Source organism: Peromyscus leucopus, chromosome 13, assembly GCF_004664715.2.
Source record: "Peromyscus leucopus breed LL Stock chromosome 13, UCI_PerLeu_2.1, whole genome shotgun sequence".
Lineage (NCBI taxonomy): Eukaryota > Metazoa > Chordata > Mammalia > Rodentia > Cricetidae > Peromyscus > Peromyscus leucopus.
Genome location: NC_051074.1, coordinates 822183 through 848297, shown reverse-complemented (window position 1 = coordinate 848297; position 26115 = coordinate 822183). Strand labels below are relative to the sequence as shown.

General features: G+C 41.5%; 1 pseudogene; it reads right to left on the bottom strand.

Annotated features, from left to right (window-relative positions):
• Positions 1-6801: 6801 nt before the first annotated feature.
• LOC114682929 lies at positions 6802-25743 on the bottom strand (annotated as a pseudogene).
• Between the last annotated feature and the right edge of the window lie 372 nt (positions 25744-26115).

Below are 26115 nucleotides of genomic sequence, written 5' to 3'. Positions count from 1 at the left end.
TCTTTAATGGAGTTTTTCATTTCCTCTTTAAGGCAAGTGTTTATTTCCTCTTTAAGGGAATGTTTTATTTCTTCTTTAAGGGCCTCTATCATCTCTTAAAGTCATTTTTAGGGTTGATTTCTTCTGTTTCTTCTGTCTTGGTATGTTCAGGTCTTGCAGGTGTAGAATCACTATTTCTGATGTTGCCATATAGGTCTTTATGTTGTTGCCTGTATTTTTGCACTGGCGTCTACTCATCTCTTCCTCTGCGGTGCAGGTGGTGTCTGTGTCTGAGAGTGCCTCTCTTGTTCTAATTTTTAGTCTTGGTTTAGTAGGAGTTCTTGGTTAAATTGGTGCTATTGGGCTGTTTCTTCAGGGCAGCTGATCTCAGTCGGTGAAGTATATACTTATGATTCTGGTGATCTGGTTTGGTGGCTGGGTAGCGCCTTCTTCTGTGTTCCCAGGTCACGTTTTGTTCATTCGTCAACTCCTCAGCTGATCTTGTTTCTTCAGACTTCAAACTGTAGGGATCTGAATCCTCTCCCGATGGATTTCAGCTGAGGGGTAGTCTCACCAACACCTCCAAGTTGTTGGGTTTCAGGATCAGCAGCTGGGCCCTAGGTTGGCCTCAGATGGAGTGTTCAGATTCGTTCTGGTTCTATCCCACGGAGACAGCTTTCTCCCGGGTGTTGGGGTTAGAGGCGTCCCTGTTCGAAGCTCTTGATTAAGAGCTTGTTTTCACTAACTCTTCTGCGGGTAATAGCTCTGTTTCTGGTCTTTATTGGACTGTGTTTCGGCTGCTGCCTGCTGGGCCTGCCTGCCTCCGCACCGGTCCTGCCTGCCTTTGCCAGGCCAGTCTACCTCTGCCAGCCGCTGCCGCGGGCCTACCTACCTCTGCTTGTCGCCTGCTGCTGTGGCCTGTCTACCTCTGCAGGCTGCCGCCGGGCCTGTTGCATAGTTTTTTTGATGCAAGTTGGCTAAATAAAGCATGAATACTTGTTTGTGTGCATGTGTACATACATGTTCAATTACAGAAAATGACAAGCTTAAACAATAACCACAACAAAAGCACCAAAGCAGAGACAGAGCAAGAATCAAAAAACTACTCAATAGAGGGGCAGAGAAATAGGCAGCTCCTGGCAGGTGCAGGAATTACTTGAGTAATGAAAGCTTTATTGTAGAAGTACAATCTCTCTCTTCCAGATTCACATCTCCACATTCTTATATGTACTAGGAAGGGATTAATTAGCCACCTCTATTGGGTCACTGCCCATTTCATGGCTAGAAGTACAAGGTCCTTCTTGTAGAGAAACCATTTCATTCAGTTGAGCCCATTTCTCCAGAGAAATGAAGAATGTGAGTTTTCAGAAGGCGGAAGAGGTAGCCAAAGGCAACAGATGGGACTTCAAATTTCTTAGCGTAGAAATCATATTTAAGTAGCACAGTTTTGTTTTGTCAGCTTAACCAGTGCACATCACTACAGTGCTCCCTTCCAACCTGGCAGTTGGGGCAGTAACACTTCCATTGGGCAGGAAGTGTCCCCTTTGCTGTGCTTTCTCAGCCAGGTATCAACTGGTCGCTCTTTAAAGACCATCCTGGATACTCCTGGACCTGGCCTTGAATTTAGTCACAAACTGCTGCTGAAGCACATGAAGATCTTTTGGCACAATGAAGGCTTGTTCATGTAAATATTATTATTACTAGTCATTATCAGAAACAAGGAACATCTTGATAGCATAAAAAGAGAGCCAGCTTAGCTTGGATGCAAGGGAAGCAGCTGCATGAAGCGGTAATGGAATTCTGAGCCTCTAGACAAGCTAGGGAAATGTTCTTCACGTTGGTTTTAGTAGACTTTCCCAGCAGGTAAGATGGTGAGCTGCAGGGAGGTTCGAGGTGGTGGGATGTGGATTCACTTACTTTATAACAAAGTAGTGTTAACTCTGCAAAGACATCTGTGATGATAAATTTGATTTTCAGATTGATTGGGTTGAGATAGGTTAAGATTAGCAAGGCTGAACTATATATCTTGAGGCCATTTCTGTGGAAGATGAACTAGCTGGAAAGACCCACTAGGAATATGGATGGCATCATTATATGGCTAAAGGACCAAGGAGAAAGATGATGGTGCATGTCCTCTGGCTTCCCAGTTTTCTGCTCTACAAACACCTTCCTCATCAAGATGTTTAGAAACCTCTGAAATCAGGAGCTCCGGTAAATATTCCTTCCTGGAGTAGTTTTGCTCAGATACTTTTTTGTCAAAACAATGGGAAACTGACTAACAGAACTCCTAGGGAAAATGTTGATTGCATTCCATCTTCCTATTGAGACTTCCACATGAGATTGATTCTGTGGTAGAATATCTAAGCTTCCCTTGGGTCTAGGGAAAAGAGTTCACTTGAACTTCTTTCTTCTGGTATCCCAAAGGTCTATGGAATGGAGATCTGACCAGAAAGAGGTTCACCAGTGTCTATTGTTATAATGAAACACCATGACCAAAAGTAACTTGGGGAGGAAAGGTTTATTTGGCTTACGTATCACCAATGACAGCCTGTCATCAAAGGCAGTCAGGGCAGGAACTCAAACAGGGCAGCAACCTGGAGGCAGGGTTGGATGCAGAAGCCATGAAGGGTGCTGCTTACTGACTTGCTCCTTATCACTTGTTTAGTTTTGCTTTCTTACAGCACCCAGGACCACTAGTCTAGGGTGGTATCACCCACATTAGACTGATCTCTCTCACATCAGTCAATTACTAATTAAGAAAATGCTCTACAGGCTTGCCTCCAATTTTATGGAGACATTTTCTCAGTTGAGGTTCCTACTCTCAGATGACTATAGCTTTTGTCAAGTTGACATAAAACCAGACTGGACAGCAGGTGCCAAGAATCTTCCAAGGTCACAGCAAAGTTATTTTTCCTGTGATGAACATACCAATCACAAAATCTAGCCAAATTTAATATGATGTCTCATTGTTTAATGTTTTTCTGCATGATATCTAGAGGTGCCAACATGCAAAGGAGAAATGAAGTTAGTTGTATATAAAAGACACAGAACACAGCTCCACCACTCAGTGTGGCATGTGTGGTGCTTTGACCTCTCTTCTGAGGAAGTTGTATGTAAAAGAAAGAACTCTGTAGCTGCATCATGAGGTTTGGAGGATGGAGATGCTGCTGGAGTTTAATGCAGCACTGATATTACTTTGTGGTTCCATGAAATAGAATGGGAAAGGATGCAGAGCCAGTAGCAAGAAATAACAGTGTCCTTAAACAGACTATGCCTTTTCGGCTTTCAGAAATGTGATTCTATGCTGTCAAGCCATAGAGGGTTGGGTGGGGCCTGAGGACTGTATAGCTGTACCAGTGAGTACCTGAGGTACACATAGCACAGAGAGACAAATCTGGGGGTGGACTAGAAAGGCTGAGCCTTGACCTGAAAGCAATCTCAAGGACAAGGTCAGGAGTGAACTTCATGAAAGGAAATTCCCTTACTCTGCTCCTGAGTTTGACTGACATTTAGTGGCAGAGATCATCTGGTGACATTTTGAAGTCTAAACAAGTTTGATCATTAATTCTTCCTGAGTCCCAAATCATGCAGAATATATTATTTTCTTGGGAGAACAATATCAGTCCCTATTTAATTCAGTGGCTCTGATTTTCATTAGATAAAAGTTTGAGTGGATAAAAGCCATTCACCTGTATTAATGGAGTTTTCCTGGTTTCCTGAACCAAATTTCCTGGTCCCAAATAAACACACAGAGGATTATATTAATTACAAATACTCAGCCAATAGCTTAGGTTTGTTACTAACTAGGTCTTACATTTAAATTAATCCACTTCTATTAATCTATGTATTGCAACATGGTTTGTGCATGTCCTCTAGCATGTCTTGCTTCCTACGTAGCTGGCTTGAGTCTCTCTGACTCTGCCCTTCTTCCCCTCAGCATTTTCAGTTTGTCTTTCCTGCCTAGCCTTATCCTGTCTTGCTATAGGTCAATCAGCTTTTTTATTAACCAACAAGAGTAATACATTGTCACAGCATAAAGAAGGATTATTCCACAGCACACCTGATCTCCCTACTGCCCCAGAACAATAAGCCAAGAATGCATATACAAAATGTAAATGCTGGGTAATTTCTTTGGGGCCATAGTCTTTAAAGTATTTAGGACACTTTTCCCTCTAATATGGACAGGGTTAGAGCTTAGAAAAAGGGAGTGGATTTTGTCTAGAATGAAGGTGGGAAGTGGTAGTGAGTAGAGAGGTTAATGACAGAAATTGAAGTATTCTGGGGAAGCCCAGAAATGCTTAATGGAGAATTTTTTTTTATTACAATTTCCTTCTAATTGTCCTTCCCCGTTTCTTTGCAAAAAAATTTTGTAGGATCTAAGTGACTTGCAAACATACTTTGTGACATTGTGGTTGGATCTCTTTGGAACCTGGAGCAATAAGCCACTGGTCTCAAAGTAGTATGAGAAAGAGTAAGGAAGTCAAAATAACTCAGAGTAGATATGTCTTGTCTGGTCATGCCATTTTAGCCAGATGTCACCCTATATCTAGCCCCATGTAGATTGACTCATATGTATTTTCATTTAATCCTTACAAAGGTCCAGCAAGGCAGAGCCTGGTATGTTTTCTGTTGAATATGTGTCTGAGATCTCCTTCCTTGGATAAGAGGCTCTTTGCATCTTTTAGGTTAAGATAGCATTTTATTTGATCACTTTAACCTATATTTTCTTTAAATTTAAAAATCATCCCCTGACAATTTCATATATGTATAAAATGTTTTTTGATCATTTTCACCCTTCCATTATCCCCTCCTTCTGCTGTCCAATGATTCCTCTCTTGCTATAATAATGTCTTTCTTCATGTGTGATCCACTGAATTTAATTAAGGTTGCCCACATGAGCATAAGTGAATGGCTGTTTACTGGAACATGGGCAACTCAACAGTGGTTATACCATGGGAGAAAATAATTCTCATTCCCCAGTAGCCATTAATTGCCTTTGGCTCCCCAGGGAGGTGGGGCCTAACAAGCCCCTCCCTACCCATGATGGAATGATGAAGGATTGCTGTAGAATATGATTTTAAGGTGTGTTACTTTTGTTTATGTTGCATTTGTTTAACTCTGTGAATCTGTGTTACTGTGCCTGTCTAAAACACCTGATGGTCTAATAAAGAACTGAACAGTCAATAGCAAGGCAGGAGAAAGGATAGGTGGGGCTGGCAGGCAGAGAGAATATATAGTGGGAGAAATCTGCAAAAAGGAGATCTAGGAGCTGGAGAAGGAGGAGAACTCCAGGGGCCAACCACCCAGCTACACAGCAAGCCATGGAATAAGAAACAAAGAAGGGTATACAGAAATAGAAAAGGAAAGCCAGAGGCAAAAGGCAGATGGGATAATTTAAAGTTAAGAAAAGCTGGCTAGAAACTAAGCCAAGATAAGGCCGGGTGTTCATAAGTAATAAGCCTCCGTGTGTGAATTTCTTTGGGAGCTGGGTAGTGAGTTCCTCAAATGAACAAAAGAGTAAAAACCCCAACAAAGGGTCCCATCCTAAGCAGGTCTTCTATAAATAACCACCACTGCTGTACATTGGTCTCACATCCAGAGGACACTTACTTAGATTTTTTTCCAAAATGAATGTGCCAGATAGAAAGCACCTATGGATATTTGTTTAGTTGGACTGAATTGAGGAAGGAATGTGGTTGAAGTTATAGGTCTAAGCTAGGTTGTAGAGCCTTGAATGACAAGTTTGGATCTCATTTTTAATCATTGAGGTGGCTGGAGAAAGGATAAGGCAGGCTAAAGAAATGTAAGATTTTTGAGTCAAAGAAATACATTCTGTTGAGGTAAGTGGTAAGCCTCCAGCAGCTAAGTTACAGCTAATATGGTGTCTTGCATGAATGTGTGGCTGACATATTATTTTGATGGTCTGGTTATGATACCAAGGATCACTCTAGCATGAGAATCTAAAAGCTAAAGTTTCTCTTGGAACTATCTTTTACTGAAGAAGATGTATGCAGCAAGGCTTATTAAACTCTGAGGCAAACTGCTATTTTTTACATTTAAACTTACAAACACAATTTGTTATGATTTTGTGCTTCTGAGGTAGGCCTTGCATAGTTCCCTAATCCTTTCTCTACTGTGATACTTTCTTCTAGTCTGTTTATTTATTTTATCTAAGTTGGCAGGGCTAGCATTGTAGTACCTCAGAAATCATCAGCTAAGGAGATATGTGATACCCCAACTCTCAAAACCCTCCCTCACTTTCATAGAGTACTAAGAGTTCAAAACCAATTTCAGTTTTTCTGAGAACTTAACAGAAACCATGCATTTTCCTGTGATAAGATCATCTGAGCAAACCAAAGTAGCTTATTTGCCTTTGGCAAGTATTTTATTAGCTTAATGTGTTAATTATGTTCATCTCTTATTGACAGCTCCAAGGAACAGTTATACAGTTATACATGTCTCAGAAAAAAGGAAATAAAATAACTAAATTTATTATTATTTTTTTTTAAAAAAATGTGTCCCAGATTTCTTTATTTAAGAACAAAATGACGAGTGATGGGCTCAAGATCAACAGCATCACTGAACTTCATCTCCCTGTCACCCCAACGCTTTTGGGCTTCCATCCCTCCTCAGTAAATGAACTTAACCCCGAAGCTGTGGTGGCTCCAGGTTCTCTTCATCCCTGTAGCGAGCACATACCCCGTTTATGGGGGAGGAATAATCACTCTTGATTCAGACTTGGTATAACACTCATTTATTCACACAGTAAGATTACAAGCACTATTCATCCTGTCTTCCAAATGGAAGCAGGAGTACCTCTCCAGGTATACAGGTCTGGACTCACCACATCTGTTCCTCTGGATCTTGGGTCAGCCTTCCTCAGGTCAGCCATGTCTGCACTGGGGACAGGATCTCATGTCTCTGGCGGAGGAGAGTCGTCTCACACAAGGGCCTAACGAGCTCTGTTGGTTGGGTCTGAGGCTTCATCTTTTATATTCTTTTCTGGCTAGGTTTCAAGTCTTATCCCTACTTCCACACATAGCTTATAGCTTATCACTCTTCCATTTGTGGTTTACTTACATCATTCTATTGCTTATCACTCTTGACCAGGGCTGTTCACCCTAGGCCTTACATGTTCCTTACAATCCCGAAGCTGTGGTGACTCCAGGTTCTCTTCATCTACCTTCTTTCCTTTGCCTCACCCATAGCCTGGGGTACCAAAATGGGGTCCTGGAAGCTCAAGGAAAGGATACAGCCCCCCCCCACCCCTGGGGAAGGAGACACAGCTGCCTCATACTCTTCTCATTGGGAATGGTTGATGCTTGATGGTTTGCCCTTCTGGCACCCATTACAGAACCACATTCAGACCACATGCTTCTCCACATCATCAGCTGGTTTGCAATGATGCTGATCTGCCACAGGTTGGCATCTGGTACTGCAGAAACACGTCTCTTGGTTCCCCTCACATATCCTCAATGCTCATCCACTTTCTCTTGCTGGCCTGAACCAGGATCTCTGCTTTGCATATCTCCTGAAGTTTCTCATCGTTGTCTGCTTCCTCTACCCAGTTCTCCAGCAGAGGCCGCAGCTTACACATGTTCTAGAAGCTGAGCTGCAGGACCTCAAAACGGCAAATGGTGGTCTGGCTGAACACCTTTCCAAAGAGAACCACCCAGGGTGAGACCCACGTCGGCTTGAGCATACCCTTAGGTGGTCCTCTTCTGCTTCAACAGCTTTGCAAACTGTTCTAGTTCCTTTGTGTGGCTGTCATGTCCTGGGACTCCTGGGGACTTGGTTTCACCTCCAACTTCATGTCACTGGAGCTGACAGTACAGGGCCCAGGAAAGGTCCCTCTGAGTTGCTCTCCAATCCTGTTCCTGCCTGGCCCTCGGCTGCAGAGTATCCAGGTCAACTTGTAGCATTAGACCTAGTCCAACCTGAGGTCCACAGTATGCCATATCTCCACAGAACTCTTGTGACAGGAGACAAGGAGATAACCCTAACATCTCTGAGCCTAACATCTCTGGCATGATTCCAGGCTCACCTGGAGGCCCTTGAAAGCTTACACAGGTCCAAGGGTTCACCCAGCCAGCTCCAGCCCTCCTGACCCATCACCCCTACCTGGTGGGGGTGAGAAGGCAAAGTCTGAAGCCAGAAGACTTGGGGAGGGTGGGCACCCCAAGCCGGGGGTCTACCGGAAGCCTGACTTGTTGTGCTGGCAGTTGAGTGGTGAAAATATTTTCAAACAATACTCTTAGAGAAACACTTGTTTCAACCTGTCATTCGGGAGAACTTCTGAGAAGAGGCATGCGTTCCCCAAACTTTTATAGAAGGGAACATTTGAATATGATAGTTAAGGTGATTTCAAGACCAAGCCTTGGGTCTCTCTCACTGCAATACTTGCCTAAGCCTTCTCCCTGCTGCTGTTGTTTATGCCACTGACTGAGAATACATCTCCCCGAAACTTCTGTTTAACGCAGAGAATGCCTGCCGGTGAATCAAAACACAATGAGGCCTCTTTGCTTTTGGCACATCAGAGCAGGTGATCAAAGGATGCTTGATTGCAAAGAACCCTGATTGAGGTAGTTACAGAGACAGCAAAGGGAAGCCCATGGCGTTTGCTAGGAGCCTGCCAGCATGTCCTTTCAGGACTCATCATCAGGGCTTCATCAGAACACAATTTTCTGCATTTCCTGCCTCATTTTTGTTTCTGGCATGCCGTCTTTATGACACTGATGTATCTGAGCCCCACTATTCCTCCTGAGAATTTAGGACCCTCAAGCATGGAGGAGACCTGAACAGAAAGTGCGCAGCCAGTTTGCCTGGGTGGAGTCACTGCAGCTCACTTTTAAATGTACTTTTATCCAGTATTTTCTCCAGTGTAATGAAAGAAAACAGTGAAAACTAAAAACAATATCCTTATGAAAGGAAAGAAATTGCTGTTACTGGAATCAGAGCAAGGAACAGGGCAGTCTCATGTCAATCACAGCTCATTCTTGAAAACTGGAACGTAGAGGACACATGACTGTGTCTAGAGTGAGAGAACAACACACGGAGAACACGAACCTTCTGCATGGTGAAATAGAAGAGGTAAAAATGTTGAGAGTATGTTTTCCCAGTCTCTTGCTTCTATTTTTGCTGAAACAAGCTCAAAGTCTGTATCATGAAATAAGAATTTGGGGAAAGCTGAGGGAAATAATGAAAACTCAAAGCAGTACTCAAAGCAGTCCCATTTCAAAAGACAGGATGTGCGTGGTGGTGTTACCTCAGAACCCACCGGGAGAAGTTTTCTAAGGCCAGATTTTAAGAGGACCATGTCTTATCAGTCTCTCTTCTTGGATACTGCTAATGTATAAGGAAATACTCCTCTCTAATTGGTTCATAAAATACTCATACAACATGTCCTTGCATTCAAGCCCTGTCGTGTGTGGTCAGCGAGAGATGTGTTTTCTCTTCCTACTTGAGTTCTTGTGGTTGTTCACATGTTAAAAAAAAAAATGACCACTATAGAATTTAGGAAAGTTGAGTTCAGCCAATCCAAACTGCTTGTCTGCTTTCTGGTCTGCCAAAATATGAACAAGTTGTTGTAAACACAAACTCCCTCCACCACAGACTGAGCAGAGCCATTCACCACGCTTCCCTGTGTTGACAGACTGTGCCCTATGCAACCAGCAGTGGAAAAACCATCTCTTAAGCAGTTTTGTCATCAGTGTAAGTTACTATCTAATGAATGAAAGGATGAAACAATAAACACAAAGTTCTAGTTCACTGTGAATGGAATAAAAAAATAGGTTTTCTTTTAAAGTGACACAAATATAGGATGAAAACATATCCCCAAAATATTTTTATGAAATTACAAGTGGAATTTTAAGGCAACAACTCTATACTTTAGAAACCAAGCAGTTAAAAACTGAAGTAGATAAATATCCATAACAAGTTATTGAAAGAAAAATCAATAGTGAGAAAAAGTAAAATCCAAGAGTAAAGGAGTCTAGAAATATGACTACAGTAGTGCGCATTAATTTAGGAATGAGTGTATGATAAAAATTGATGCTGCATTTGAGAAAACAAGAGATGAAAATGTATTGAAATATTACTGATTAAAGTGTGCAGTGTGTCAGTGTGTTGAAAATGAGATAAGGCCAACACATCAATGTCATTATAGAGAAATTAACAAAATGGCTGAATTCAATAGAAAATCATTCTATGTAGATAACATTAAGAGAACTAGTAAGTAACTGGAAGAGGGGTCATGTTATCCCAATAACATGGCCACAAAGTCATATATCATGTATTGTTTGAAATATAAGGAGCAAAATTGTGTGTGTGTGTGTGTGTGTGTGTGTGTGTGTGTGTTTGTATGTGACATTTTGACCCTGGAATTAATTTTGGAAAATAAAGACACAGAGAATGTAAATAACTACAAAGATTAAAAGATTTATTATGCTTTGTAGTTTCAGAAATAAAATATATTTTACTTCAAGTACTTTTGAAATATTCTTAAAGTAGATTCTTTAACACATAAACAAAATAGTAAATTATAATTCTTTGTAGTAGAGTATTGGAAAATCATAATGTAGCACAAACAGAAATACATAATATGAAGTTGACAACCGGTGTATCAAAGATGCTTTCTAAATAAATATGCATTTATAGATAATTCTAAGAAAAATGTATAGTATCTATAAAAATACAATCAGAAAAATAATGGCCTTAAAGGTTTTGACATTCAACACTAACATTTAATTTTACCTATGATTACAAGAGTAAAGCTTTTGAGAAAAGGTTTCTAACAGAATCTAGTAAGGCTATGTGATTATGATGATCATGTGACATTCCATACTTTATTGCTAATTCTGCTATTTTCAAAATCCTTGCAGACACTTTGCCAATGAGTCACGAAAACATTCAGAACATTACACAATCCTTGAGAGACACATTGGAAAAATTGGGAAATTTGACTTGACACTGTTGCATTTGTGTTAGGAAAGTTTGTGGGACTGCTTCAGTGGTGAAGCACTCTGGACATCCACTCAGGAAGTGGATCAGTTCTGTGGGCAGTGCCAAGTTCTGTGGGCCTTGCCAAGTCGCAGAGGGAGTGAACTCACGATGACGACAACGGAACACCAGTGTCAGGACACAGGCCTGGGATGTGGTGGGCAGGTCCAAGAGCAGAAGAACTCCAGAACTGCTCTGCCAGGCCAGTTTCCTTGCCTCATCCTTTACCTGTCTTGTGTGTATGCTTTTGGGATGGCAGAGCAGTTTAAAGTTTGGGTCACTGGCTGTGTGACTGTAGAGTCCTTTGTTTCTACTTCACCTTCCATAGAGATAAAAATAGGGAGTCCTGGAGAGTTTGGGGAGATGGCTCAGTCAGTATAGTGCCTGCCCCATGGGCATGAGAACCTGAGTTAAAATCTTCAGCACCCGTAAATCTGGGTATGATCACATGCTTCTGAATTCTAGGGTGTGTAATGCGGGGGCTAGGGAAAGATTCCTAGAGCTCATTAGCCAGCAAGCCTAGCCAAAGAGGTGAGCTCCAGGGTTAGTGAGGGACCCTATCTCAAAAGATAAGGTGAAGAACAACTGATAAAAAATATCTCTGTCCTCCATACACATGAGCACACACATGCATATACACATAACCACACACACATAACCACACACACATGTGCACACACACATGAACATACACAAAATATCTGAGGTTATTGATGGGACTAATGAGATAGTACATATACCCATTATGTGTATCTCAGTATCTGGAACATTCTGCTATTAAACCTTGTCTGCTATTTGTTATAATACATCTGCTGGGGACTCTAAAGGTCTATCCCTAGCTAACCATGAGCTTGCCAGGTGAGTTTGGACACAACTGTTAATCTCTCAGGGAGTTGGGAGGGATTAGATGAGCTAAGCCTGCTAGAAATTTACTGAGACAATTTTGTTTAGTCTAATGCCAAGATCTAAAAGGACTGAAGCCAGACATACCTATCTGTAAATCCTACACAAATTTATAACAATGCAATCAGGCATATTATTTACCTCTCTTCATTTCTTCACTGACAGAATGGCACTGATAAAGATCTTTTACAAAGATTCTAGGAGAGGATAGCTGTATAATGTGCTAGCAGAGCCGTGGCAAGGGTAGAGTTCAGTAGAAGGCTGCCATTGTTGGCAGGATCCTAACATAGGTAGAACCACACTGTTTTAGATTTTCTTCTTTCTTTCTTTCCAGTAACAGGGATGTTACTCTAATTTTTATTGTCCACACATACTATCTATAATTTATGCTGGGAATTCAAATATTTTTGTAGGATTTTTTTTTTGCTACTAGATAGGTTTAGAATTTTGAAGAATCCTAATAAGATTTTTTTTTTGCCACAAAAAATCTTAGAGCCTATTCTTTATACATTGAAGTCATGGCCAGAGGAGGAGTAAGTAGGTATTGGGCAGCAGTGAGGGTCAAAGGTTAGAGAATCACTTGGAAATGCCACAGAGTAGATAGAAACCAAGTCACTAAGGAAAAACCAGGTGGAATTCTGTCAAAGTGTGATCATTTGTTTGGAATTGGTCAGTTTCAGGACCAATGAATGGTACCACTATTAGCCATCCAGGCTTTCAAGCAATTGAAGATTCAGTGTCTCATGTGATGGAATGGTAATTCCTTTTTAAATGGTTTGTTTGTCTTATACCAATGTATCAGCTGTCTGTTTGTTTATCTATACTATCTATCTATCTATCTATCTATCTATCTATCTATCTATCTACTACCTATCTTCCATACATCTGCCTGTCACCTATCATTTATCTATCTTCTATCATTTATCCATCTATAATCTATCAGCTATCTATGATAGTGGTGCACACATATGCTGGTGATATATATGAATATATTTATGCTAACAGGTTATGATCTAAAATAACACAATTTTTACCCCCACACTTTTACCCTTTTCCACCCTTTCTTCCACACACTGTACTTGGAAAGCCCCAAGGGGCAAATCCCACATTAGCTACTCTTAGTCTAAAAATAGATTTAAATGATGGTGAAAAACTCAAAAGAGTCACAGGACTTAAGGAATTAATTCCATTAGCATTATTGATGTGCCACATTATATTCTTTTAATAGGATCATTAGCTGAAGGATAGAATAATAAAAAATTAAAGCTAGAACAAAGCTTGGCAGTAAATGAACCCAGATCATTTATTTCAAAGATGATGAAATTGAGCCTGAGAGGGGTTAAGTGGCTTGGTCAAAGTCACTTGATAACAGAGTAGGCTGGGGTTGATACCCAGTCCTGGACTCTGAACACATCAATGCATTATCATCCCAGGCTGAAGTTCTTAATCTTCCTCACTTTCATGATGACATCACAGGACACTGATTGTTTGGGGAACACCAAACACTTAAGAGGTTTATAAGCTTGTGTGAAACACATTGTAGGGAAGAAAGCAAGGGCCCTGCTTATGTGCTCCTGTCCTTAATAATGAGCCTTTGTGGGGGCGAGATTGGGACTTCAAAACTGTGACATGACAGCTTCATTCTTAAAGTCAATAATTCACCAGAGAGTAAAACCATAGAAACTTTGCCACTATAGCCTTTAATTCAGCATAGAGTTCTAAAATCTGATTTTCAGATATGCTGAAAAAAAAAATCACATAGCAAGAAGAGATGTCTAGCTGTGTATAAAGTCCCTCTGGGAAAAGCCAGAGGGACTCTCAAATGTGACTGCAACTGTCTCAGTGGGAACATGGAGAACCCACTGCTTAATCTTGTAATGTATTGTTAGTGGAAGAGAATGAAATTTTACATAAAAATATTTTTAAAAATTTAAAAAGTACAGAACATTTTGTTTATTTTCAGACACAGTGGGACTGCTTGTGAGGATTTGGTTTCTGGAGAGTCTGGGGGATCATAACTGAGAACATATCTGTCTGAATTTGGAGTCCGAGCTCCAGATTATAGACAATCAAAGCACAATTAAAAACCACCCATGAACCTCCTTCAGAGAGAGCCATCATGAGAGTTTGATAGATTCTTTCCTTTTGTTATTTCTTTCTTTGACTATAAAATTACTTTTATTATTTCTTCCTTTATCATTATTCTCATTCTTAGGCTTTTATTCTTATTACTGATGTAATTCTTTTCAAAACTATAGAAAAGATGGAAACCAAGGTGTGTGTGTGTGCGCCCATGCGTGCGTGCAGGCCTGTGGGTGCACACATGTGAGTATGTGGGAAGAAGTAGGGTATTTGCAGACAGACAATGGAAATTTTTGGCTGCCTGAATAGTGTTTTGAACAATGTCTTCCTTCCTTCCTCCTTCCCTCCCTCCCCTCTCTTGCTCCCTCCCTCCTCCTCCCTCCCTCCTTTCCTCCCTTCCTTCCTCCTTCTTTTCTTTCTTTCACTGGGTCTCACTATATAGCCCAGGCTTGCCTGACACTTATAGTCCAGGCTAGCCTGAAACTCACAAAGATCTGCCTTTCTCTGCCTTATAGGCAGATACCACTGTATCTGACCTTGAAAGCACTCTTTCAATGGCATTTGACAATGGGGAAGGAAGCAGCTTTTATGACACACAGATACATTTTTCATTGTGACATGTTACACACATGTACACACATTGACAAAACAAATACTTTAAAAAGTTTTACTTTGTGTGTGTGGAACCCCTTGATATCTTCAGTTTTATTTTTTTAAACCTGAGGTAATGATTATTTTTACAGTGCTGACCAATCATGATTTGCTAAACTGATTTCATAACCTTTTATAATGGATAGAAAACTTTGAGTTTGAGGAAGCAGAAAAACCAATGGTCTATGGAAAGAGGCTGGTTGAAGTGAACATCTTCATTTTGTATTTTATTATTGACCCATAGAACCTGCCCCCAACACACTTCTAACCAAGCAGAATCAACCTGCAATTCTGACTTTCATGGGGAATATATGACATGCCAATTATTTTTAATCCGTTTTTTACCTAGGGTACTGGAAATACCACTTAACTCCTGGAACTGGATTTCTCCATGAACAAAGGTGTCCAGGAGATAGTGATGGTCAGGACTCAAAACTGAATGTCTAGACAATCCACATAATGAAGTTTGGGTCAGTAATGGACTGCATATATGCCAGTAACAGTGTGTGGAAGCAGTACTTAACTGCTTTCATCTATTTACCTTTACAGCTCTGCAGCTGATGTGTACATGACACTCCAGCGTCCCACACGGATGTTCAAGTGTTTCCTTCCCCGACTCTGTGTAGAGTAGCCTTACATCTTCTGGGTGGTGCAGGGAGATCTCTGCAGCAGGGAGATCTCTGTAGCAGGGAGATCTCTGCAGCAGGGAGATCTCTGCAGCAGGGTATGTACTCTCCTCGATTGCTGATCTCTTGGCAGTAGGATCCAAAGAAACTGGACAGAGATGTCACACTTTCAAAGCTTTTAGAAAATGTACCATACTAAGGCATGATTGACATGACATCTAAAGAAATGTCTTAAGTGTATATTTTAATGAGTTTTGACTCATTACTACCATAGTCAAATGACAGGCCATTTCTGGGCTGGACAGATGGCTCAGTGTCTTAAAAACACTTGATTGCTTAAAAACACTTGATTGGTGCTCTATCATGAGGACTGGAGTTTGGATCCAGGCACCCACATCAAGTGGCTTACAAACACCCATAAACTTTGTTCCAAGGGATCTAATGCACTTTTCCAGTCTCTGCAGGCACCCCCCCCCCAAAAAAAACCCCACATACACAGACATGATGTAAGCATATACTCATACAGACACAACTCATTAATAATAAAAATTAAAAAATGAACCTTAGAAAAGAAACAGACCATTCCCATCATACCAGAAGCCTTCCTAATCTCCATTTGTATTCTTAGCCTGCTGGCAACACCCACCAACCCTCAGAAACAACTAACTTCTTCCTCTATGTACATTCATAAGCTTTGCCTTTTAAAGAATTTACTATTAATGGGATGACATAATTGAAGGGACTGGTATTTGGTACAAGATACCCAAGACTAAGTCCTCAACACAAAGGAGATGTATTGGTGCCAGAGGAACAGAAGGCAGTAAATAAGAGACAAACACAGGAAGACAGAAGGCAAGGGGGAAGGGGAAGGGGTATTTGTCCTGGAGGGATAAAGGACTGCCTCTGGATAGAGAGGAGACAGATGTGCCCATAGGAAATTGGCAGTTTATAGATGTAAAGGAAGAAATCCCATGTTAGGGTAAGGTGTTTAATTTTGATTAAACAGGTTAATTAGAGGAGCCACAAGGGGGCTTTTGATTGCTGAACTTCAATAATTTAATAGCTGGATCTTAGTAGTCAGTCTCAGGGGGAGGAAGTGGCCAAATAAAGAAATAGATCTTGGTGGCTAGCTTTAGGAATGTAAACTAACAGTTTTTAGCAAGGAAGAGGGAATGGGGGAAGGGCAAGGCCTGCCAGAGTCATGTTTGCCATGCTCAGACTGGCTAGGGTCCCTTTATTAAGCTTGTGTCTAGCTTCTTTTTTGCTCAGTACAGTATTTTAAAGTTCACCTATGTTGCTTCATAGGCTAGTGGTTTCTCCTTTTTCACTGCCAAGAACTATTCCACTGTAGGGATATACCATGACATAGTAAGACATTTATCTCTTGGTTACTCTCATACTTGGGTGGTTTCCAATTTGGCCAGTGATGAATAAAGCTACTATAAATACTTGTGGCTTTTGTAGACATATGTTCTCATATTTTTCTTGAGTAAATACCTAGAAGTGGGATTGCTGGGTCATATGATAAGCATATGCTCAGTGTTATGGAAAACTGCTAAGCTATTTTCTGAAATAGTTGTGACATTTTATATTCTAAATGGTAACATGAAAGAGTCCCAGGCAGCCCACTCCTTTTTTCTTTTTTTTTTTTCCTTCTTAGATTCTCAAGAGGGAGGCTTAGGGAAAGGAATTGAGACATCTTTTCTGAGGATGTCACATATATTCCTACTATGATTGTTGCATACAACATTGGTGATAGGCTAGTGTTCATTTTTAATGTTAAAAATGTTTAAATTTTACCTTGTGATTTTTTTTGTCTTTGATCCACCTGTTATTTAAGAGTGTGTTGTTCAATTTCTAAATATCACCAAACATTAGATTAGAAGGCACCCTCTGTTACAGACTTGTGAGTCAGTTTTATGTGGTCAGAGAGCCACTCTCTTCAGAGTCAAATATTGGATTGGTCCTTAGCTCTCCAGGCCACTCAGGTGAGTTGTTTTCAGCATAATTTTGGTTCTCCCAGTAGCGGGGAGTTGGAGAGTCTGTGTGGGTGTGTGCCTGTGAAGACTGGGCACTGCTGCTGCACACAGCACTCTGGGAAACACACTGGGTTTCAGGTCGTTTTCTTGTAAGGGGTAGACTTGTTTTGTGGGGGCTGAGAGAATGCTGGCTCTTCTGAGAACTCAAGATCCGATTGTGTCCCCAATTCCTAGGGTGTCACTCCCCCACCATTTGAGAGTGGTGGCTTCATACTCCCCTGGGACCCCACTCTCTTCATAGTGAAGTCTGGGGTGGACCCTCGGGGTTTGCACAGATGAGAGACTGTCTCTACACTCTGTTTTGTTTCGTTGGCTTGTTTTTGTTTTTGAGGCAGGGTCTTATTATTCTTCCTAGGACTTCCTATGCAGCCCAGGCTGGCCTCAAACTTTTGATCCTCCTGCCTCAGCTTGTCAAGTTCTAGGATTACATGTGTGCATCTCCATTCCATGCTGTCTGTCTTTTGTGCCTCACCTTAGTCACCAGCAACATTTTCCTGTCTTTCTCCAACACATCCAGCAGTGGCACTTGATTCCACAGTCCACATAGCCACCACTTTCCCTCTCTTTTTGGTGCCTGAGCACCACACCCAGATGTAGAATGTGTTAAAGATGAATGTTATCTGTCATCCACAAGGCCCTTCTGATATATAAATATATGTATGTGTGCTGTTTGTGCTCTCTCTCTCTCTCTCTCTCTCTCTCTCTCTCTCTCTCTCTCTCTCTCGACATATGCACGTGAAGACCAAAGGCATCTGGTGTCTTTTTTGATGGTTCTTCATATTATACATTTATCGAGGCAGCATCTCTCACAGTCAGCTGCAGAAATCCTGCCTTTGCCTCCAGAGAAGGCAGCTGATGCCTCCATGCCCACTTGACTTTCATACAAGCACTGGGCATCTTCACTCTTGTTCTTGGGTCTGTTCTTTGACCACTGAAGTATCTCCTAAAAGTTTTGTTTGTTTGTATGTTTGTTTGTTTGTTTTCACAGCTGGGGATTGAACCTAGGGCCTTGCAAGTGCTAGGCAGGGGCTCGACCACTGAGCTACATTCCTAGTCTCATCTTCTACTTTTTGTATTGGAATATCCTCCTGAGTCTCAGGGGGAAGAACAGGGACTAACCATCTAGCCAGGCATGCCATGTTTGCCAGCCCCAGTTCACAACAGGGCTGAGTCCAGAGGTTCTGAGCTCAGCAAAGGATAAGAGTCAGGAAGGATCCTTCTTATTATGGAGATGTTTTTTCTAGACAGCCTCATTTCTACAAGTCATACTCAACACATTTCTTACAGGTTTTGGAATAAGTAATTTTTGGCTTTGGTGGTGGAAGTGAGAAGAAAGAGAAAAAAATAGAAGCTGTGTGGAATCAGTTTAGATGGAGAATGGATGAGGTAGGGGAAAGTCTAAAATGTGTCATCCCTCAAGTGTCTGTGGGAATGTATTTAGGGTCAGTTGGTCAGGACATGGTAGAGAGAGAAAAAGTCGTCTGTGAGGAACATAGGTGTCCAGAGCTGACCCTTTCTGATTTAGGTGTGGTTACTGCAGACCAAAGCATTGCTCTCCAGTTCTCTCCTAACTTGCCTTTCTCCAACTGCAGAAGTCCTATTTATCTACCTAGTAGAAAGGTGTTAAGGTTTAGGTATAAAATGAACCCAAAGGCTCCCTTTGGTCCCCAGATGGTGGTGCTATTGAGAAGTAATTAGATTATTCAAAGGGGCTAACTTCCTTTGTGGATGAATCCATTTGATAAGGAATTGGCTCAGTAGTTGCTTGGGTCTGATTAGAGGAAATAGGTTGCTGCATGCTTGCCTTTAAGGGTATATCTTATTTCCTGTCCATTTCTGTCTCTTGCTTTGCTTGCTGGTTGCATGAGGTGAGCTGCCTGTTTGTAGTCTTGTTTATTGTTAAAGGACCAGCCTTAATAATATACTTCCCAGGGGCTCAGAAGAGAGACTACGAATGGCAAGAACTATTTTCGGGAAATGCATCTAAGTACACCAAGCTCTTTGTCCATCTACTTTATTCCTCTGTGATAGAATCCTATCTACACAGCTACAGTTCTGTACTCAAGCCTAGCTCCTTTCTTACCTGATTTGTCTCTTCCTTTATCTGTTGTCCCCTCTAAGTTCTATCTTAATTCTGCCTCATCTAAGTCCTTCTCATCTCATTCTTACCCATTTAGAACTTTCCCCTCTGGCTCTTCCTCATCTTCCATCCTGACCTCCAGTTCTCTAGTCAAAATCCTCTCCAGCCAAAATCCTCAATATCCTTTCTTTGTTCTCTTTATACCTCAGTTCCCTCCAGTCTCTGAGGTGTTCAGTTATAAACCTAAGCCATAGTGATCCTCTGGCAGAGCAAGGTCACCAGACTTGAATTCTTACAGGGTCATAAAGGCAGATAAGAATTTTCCTCAGGCAGTGGCCATCAGGCTTTCTTTTACAACCCAAATGAGTGCTAATGGTCAGTTAGTCAAGAAGGGAATTTATGTGCTCAATCTACATTCCTAGAAGTGGTTAGGTAAGAAATTAGGGGTCAATTAGTAAGGCTGTAAGGAAGGAAGGCCTCACCCTAAATTTGCACAAGAAATAAAGCTATCCTCCTGACCTAGGAAATAGTTGTTTCATTTGGCCTTGGATGCTTGATAGGTATTGTAGATAAATATACTGTTAGGAGTTCTTGGAAACATGCATAACATTACAATAAAATCACTGTAGGAACCAGCTAATATATATACAAAAGCTATAATATCACCAAGACTTCTTAAGCCATGGCTTGACCTTTGGAGAAGTCCTTGACTTTTCCAAGTAGTAGCTTTTGTGATAGTAGCTGAATTCCATTATGTTTTCCTGTGGCTTGCAGCATTGTATAGAACAGAAGAATGCAGGGGCCAGTTTATGTTTAGAAAATGTGGCTCTGATAAAATATCTAATAATGAGTCTACTAAAACATGGCTGACACAGGATGTCCAAGGAACCCCAAAATAAACAGCAATGAAATGTTACATAACTATTTTTTGCAGAGCACCATTTTTGTGTAACTTCAAATAGACCAGGCTTTGAGGTCTAAGTGTCTTCACCTTTGCAGGCCTGTCTGTATATGTTTATTTATAGGCCTGTGTGGCCTGTGTGCCAGTCTGTATGCATCTGTGCCCAACTGTGGGTAGCCTATGTGTGCTAGTATTTGCCTGGGTGCTTGATGGCAACTGCCTGTCCAGCAGCCTTCATCTTTTTTTTTTTTTTTTAAGATTTTTAAAATTTTATTATTACTGTTTAAGCAATGGGAAAATGCAATTTACACCAACAGCCATATGGGCAGGGGAACACACAGAGTTAATTAGCTATTTGTATAGGATGGATTACTTACTAAAAAAAAAAGACTCTCCAAAACAAAGGACAGTGGTAAATTTCACACTACCCTCCTCCAATGATCCCAGCATTCGATAATGCCAGGCAGTGATCCCCTGGGCATGTGGTGGTGGGAACTAATTTATGGAAGAAAAAAACCACAAACCACAGAAATTTTAAAGAACCCCTTTCCCCCATATACACACACTCAGATATATAGTAGGATTACGGAATGGTCAATACAATTAATTGAAGAGGAAAGAGAGGATTCCAGCAGCCTTCATCTTGAGTGAATAAAGTATGCATTAACTAAGGCTTTCTGATTTTACTTTCATCTCCCTGGCCTCCCATACCTCTCTGTTTTTCTTGGCATCAGAGCTTGGACCTCACACTCGCTCCTATTACCACGATGTTTTGCCTTACCTCTGGCCAAAAATGATAGAGCCAGGGACCACAGACTAAAAGCTTGGAAACCATGAGCTAAACCAAGTCTTTGTTCCTTTAAGTTCTCAGGTATCTTTGTTGCATGATGGAAGGCTAGCTGACACAGACAGGGCCTTGTCCACAAGCAGTGGCAACAGATAAAAGAGCAGATAATACCACATGGACTGCAAATCATGCCAGAAACAAAATTCTTCTTGACCATTCTTTGGCCAAGACTCAACCCACTTACCATCTTTCTTAAGAGTCATTTGCTAGAGAAACTGGTGGGACCTGGAAGCCTGACCCTCCAGATAAGAGACTAGGATAGAAGTGTGGATGCAGGATGCTTGGCAGAGCAGAACTGAGCCAAGAAAGGAAGAGGGTCTTTCTGGTGGACTTCAATTGTTGACAATTCTTTTATTTCTGTTGGTTTCTAGGAAGTGTTGAGATGGGTGTGAAGATTGATGGGAAAGCCTGTTGTTGGTGATGCTTTCCCCATTAGCTGTCTTTCCCCACCTGACATACCACCTGAACACCAGTCGATTGAGAGTCTCTGAATTTTGAGCCATGACTCAGCATGGTCTCAGCTCAGCAGTTCTTGTGCTGCCATGCCTGAGATTACTCTTGAGCTGTTCTCTTCTAATAGCTGGAGCTGTGTATTCTAAGTTGAACTTATCCCCGAGTATTCCCTTTTGGCCTGACTTCTCTCTGTGGTTCCTATCATTAAACGGCTTGTCTTGGCTTACAATACAGTTGCGGGTTCCAAGAAGGTGAGAGCGGAGCTGCCAGGTCTTTGGGGCCCTATGTTTGGACATTCCATGCATACAGCATTTAAGCTGGCCAACTAAATCACATGTGCAGCTCAGAATGAAGGGGAGTGTGTAGATTCTACCTCGTGAAGAGAGAAAGCATGATGATCTGAGTATGGATCCTCCAAACTCATGAAAAGTTGAACACAATAGCTCATGGGTCTGTAAACCCAGTCTACACTTATAAGGAGATGGAGGAGGGGCTGAGACAGAAAAGTCCCCAGAACTTCTGGGGGCCAGCTAGTGTGGTTTCCACAGCAGCAAACAGGATAGACCATATCTCAAAAATAGTGAAAAATGAAGACCAACACTTGAGGTTTCCCTCTGACTCTTTTACATGTATGTTGTGGCACACACATGCCTCCACTCACATGCACACATACCACATACACAACACACACACACACACACACACACACACACACACACACACACACAAAACCTCTTGATGGGAGAAACAGGCAAGTTGCAATGCACAGGGGCATGGCTCTCTCTGTAGAGAGACCTGTGACCATCTTTGGAAATTACCTGTTGTATGATTAAAACTGACCTGAAAATGAGGGAGTCACAAGTAGTTGTGTTTCAGCATACACATTAACTAGTCTTTAATTTTTACCAAGTTTGAAAAGATGAACAATGAATGTTTCCTTTTAAAGGAAGAACGGACCATCTTAATATTCTAATCAACACCTGCCATTAATGTGGGCACAAAAGCCAGTGGCTCTGTCACTACAGGAAGTTTTTAATGGTTTAATACATCTTATTAATTTCTTTAAGATTTATTTTTAGGTGTGTGTATATGTGTGCATCTGTGTGAGTATATGCCATCTATATGCAAGTACCTAAGGAGGCCAAAAGAAGGAGTCAAGTTCCCTGGAGCTGAAGTTTACAGGTAGTTGTGAGCTATCAGATGTAGATCATGGGAACTAAACACAGCTCTTCTGGGAGAGCAGCAAATGCTCTTAACTTCTGAAACATCTCTCTAGCCCCCGAATTTTCTGATTTTTTTAAAATTCATATCTACAACTGTTTTAGTAACTTGGAAATAAGGTCAATAAAGCCCCAAGAAAGACTTTCTTATGCTCACTCTTGCTAAATATGCAACCATAATAATTTCCCCTGGCCATCTATTTAAATTAGAACTGTAAGTTAGCTTTCATAGGGGCTGTCATTTTTATTTGAGAAACTAAATAGAATAATGAAATCTTACAAATATTTCAAGTGGGAATGACTTAACCTCAGGAAGCATGGGCTACTTCATGAGAATCTTATTACTCCAGTAACAAAAAGGGAAAGAAATATAATAGGGACACAAACTGATGTTTTCTGTATACCTACCATGGCAGGGCATGTTGTATATTATAATCCTAAGTATGGGGGATATTATCACTCTTTTGCAGACTATCCATCTGAGTTTCTGCAAGGCAAATGACTTACTAGGGATGAGTAGTTAGAAGGCCAGGATTCCCTTTACATCTTCCCCTTTTCCTAGCTTATTTCCAATGTTTATTCTGATTCACATATATTTTATATATGTATTAAAATTATGCATTTTATTTAGCTTACTTTAAAAACATAATTGTATCCCAAATACTTCTTAGCTCCCGCACTTCACAGTCATCGTCTTAGTGGCAGCATGGTATTTTAACACATTTTTGGAATGTTGGACCAAAATTTGTATCATCATTATCCTGATATGAATATCTAGGTTGCTTAGATTAGGGCTTAGAATTCTGAATTAGATCAAATTAGATCAAATGGGTTTAGTAAAATTGCTGAAGGTGTTTGTAATGATTTTGTGGCTCGCATGTCTTTTTCCCCCCTTTGTCATTTTCCTTGAGCGTATTTTTATTAACATGTTTAAACCTGCTTAGATCATTGGCAGCGATTAAATACGTGAAATTAGACACGTATTTCTGTATCTCATGTTTTCACTCACAGAAACCAAGCACCTTTTGCATACTTCAAGAATGGTTCCTTGCCAAGAACAAACCTGTTTGCCCCTTTAAAGAGCACTTTTTGAAAGATCATGATGGGCAGAATCATGTAGATGATAGAAGTACCAGTATCTTGCTGTGAGGCTATAGGCACATCCCCACTCTGGCCAGTAGATGGCTCTGTTTCATTCACCCTCCTCTGCAGGTTCCTCCTGAATGGGAACACTTGGAAAACCTAAGAGTGGGAGTCAGCTCTTTTGTCCCACCCTACCGTCCCATTCCTGACCCTCTTCCCTCCAGTCACCTAGTTTCCTGATTCACTGCCTAGGAGAAGCTGGAACAAGTGATTTGGGTATAAATACATGCTCAGTTTCACAAAGTAGGAACTGGTGGTGACTGAAAGCACTCTCCCCTGAGCTGAAGCCGATACCTCTTTTTCTTTAAATAGCACCATGCTCACAACTAGAGGCTGCATTCCTGAGTCATAACAATTAATTACATTCGGAGGTGAGAAGACTGGATTTAACGCTCTAATGCGATTTGAATTTAGGCTGTTATCTCATCCTGCTGCTATTTAAAACAAAATCATTTTCCCCTATGGAAGTATCTGCAACCAAAGATGGTTTCAAAGCTCATCTGAAGACATCCCTGGCAACTGGAGATTCCTATTTTAGCTGCCTGAGGGGTTTCATGTGTATGTTTGGAATTGCTAGATTTTATTATTTTATTAAATGAAGTGAATCTCTTTCAATTTGGTGACGTGATTAAGGAGAAGTAGGAGATCAGAAGGATGTATTTTATCAGGAATTTTCTAGGTGTTATGAGTATGCCAGGGAACTAGTTACTAGAAAAGGGAAAAAAATTCTCATCTGAAAATGACAGGGACCAACCATATCAGCAAAGCTGGAAGGTACATTTACACACAGGGCTTAGGCACCTACCTACACAGGGTGAGCAGGTTTTTTTTTTTTTTTTTAAGACAGGTTCAGAGCAAGGATATGGAACTCTGGAAGTGACAGGAAGGTCCAAGTTAGCAGGAGAGCCATGTGGATGTCTGGTGAGATAAAGATCAGCTTGTGGCAACACTGTGGCTTTGCCATTGGCTCAGTGGAACACCTGAGGTCCTAGATTTACCTGGGATGTATATCATATAGTAACTTCAAGATCCAAAAGTCTGGAGCCTTGGGTCTGAGGAGTTCTTCACATGGCCCTGTGCACCTTGGGAAATGGGGCATCTATCGAACTGAGGAGTAGACTCTGAAATACTTCTGTGGAAAGTACTTTCCCCATGCAGGATGAGGGACAAGACCAGTTCTTCCCTGTCCAGGAACTGATGTTGACTTCATAAGGGTAATTAGGCTGTGTGAGGTCTTATAATGCTTTCATACTAGCCCTGCTGACCTCTGGACTTTCCCTTGCAGTAGTTTGGGGCTATGTTCTCCCTTCTCCTCTCTCTATTTGTTCTGCTTTGGAAACTACTGCACACATCTTGTTCCCACATTGTTTCTCAGCGCTACAGGCCCAGGTACCCATTCTAACTCTGTCAACCTCCCCAGAACCCCTATCTCAGATGGGTTTGCATCCCAAGGTGTATCAATGGCCAGGAACTCCCACCTCCATGCCATCTGAGTGCATTGTTCAAGCCCCTCTTTGGTCTTGTGACCTGGATAGGTGACCCAAACTTCACATGCCTCATTAGTTCCACTGATGCTCTGGGGGTAGTCACACTCATCTTGCAGAAGTGCCCAGAGGATGGGAGAGCAGGAACTGTATGGGTGCTTTCTGAAGAGAAGGGCTGGACTGGGGGCCTCCAGCCTGGGAGGCCAGTGTGGTGGCTGCATGGGTACTGAGAGGTCCTTTGGCACCTGGCAGATCTGGGGATGCTTGTTGGTGAGCTAGAATGTGACTTCTCTCTTAAGGCTCCCAGGTCCTTTATCCAGCAGAGTCCCACAATCATACTACTGCCTCTTGTCTTCAAGTCTTTCTATAGGCATTTCCAAAGGCCCTATTGAGGACACTCTCCTCTGCGTTTTTCCATACACCAACCCTTTTACTTTTCTTCCCAACACTTCCAGTGGGTCTTTCCTCCATCACCACCATCTCCCTCACGTAATGTAAGTCAGGAGAAGGGTATGCTTTGTTTTCTGAGCACCACCATATCTCAAGAACTTACAGAAGCAGGTGGAGCATAACAGGCGCTTAGTTAACAAGGGACGGAAGTGTATCCCAGCATCATGCCACGTGGTGTCCCAAGTGATTTCGAGACTCCTACTGAATGGAACCCGGTGGGGCCTCACTCTCTTGCCACCAGGCCCCTTTTCCCCAGCCA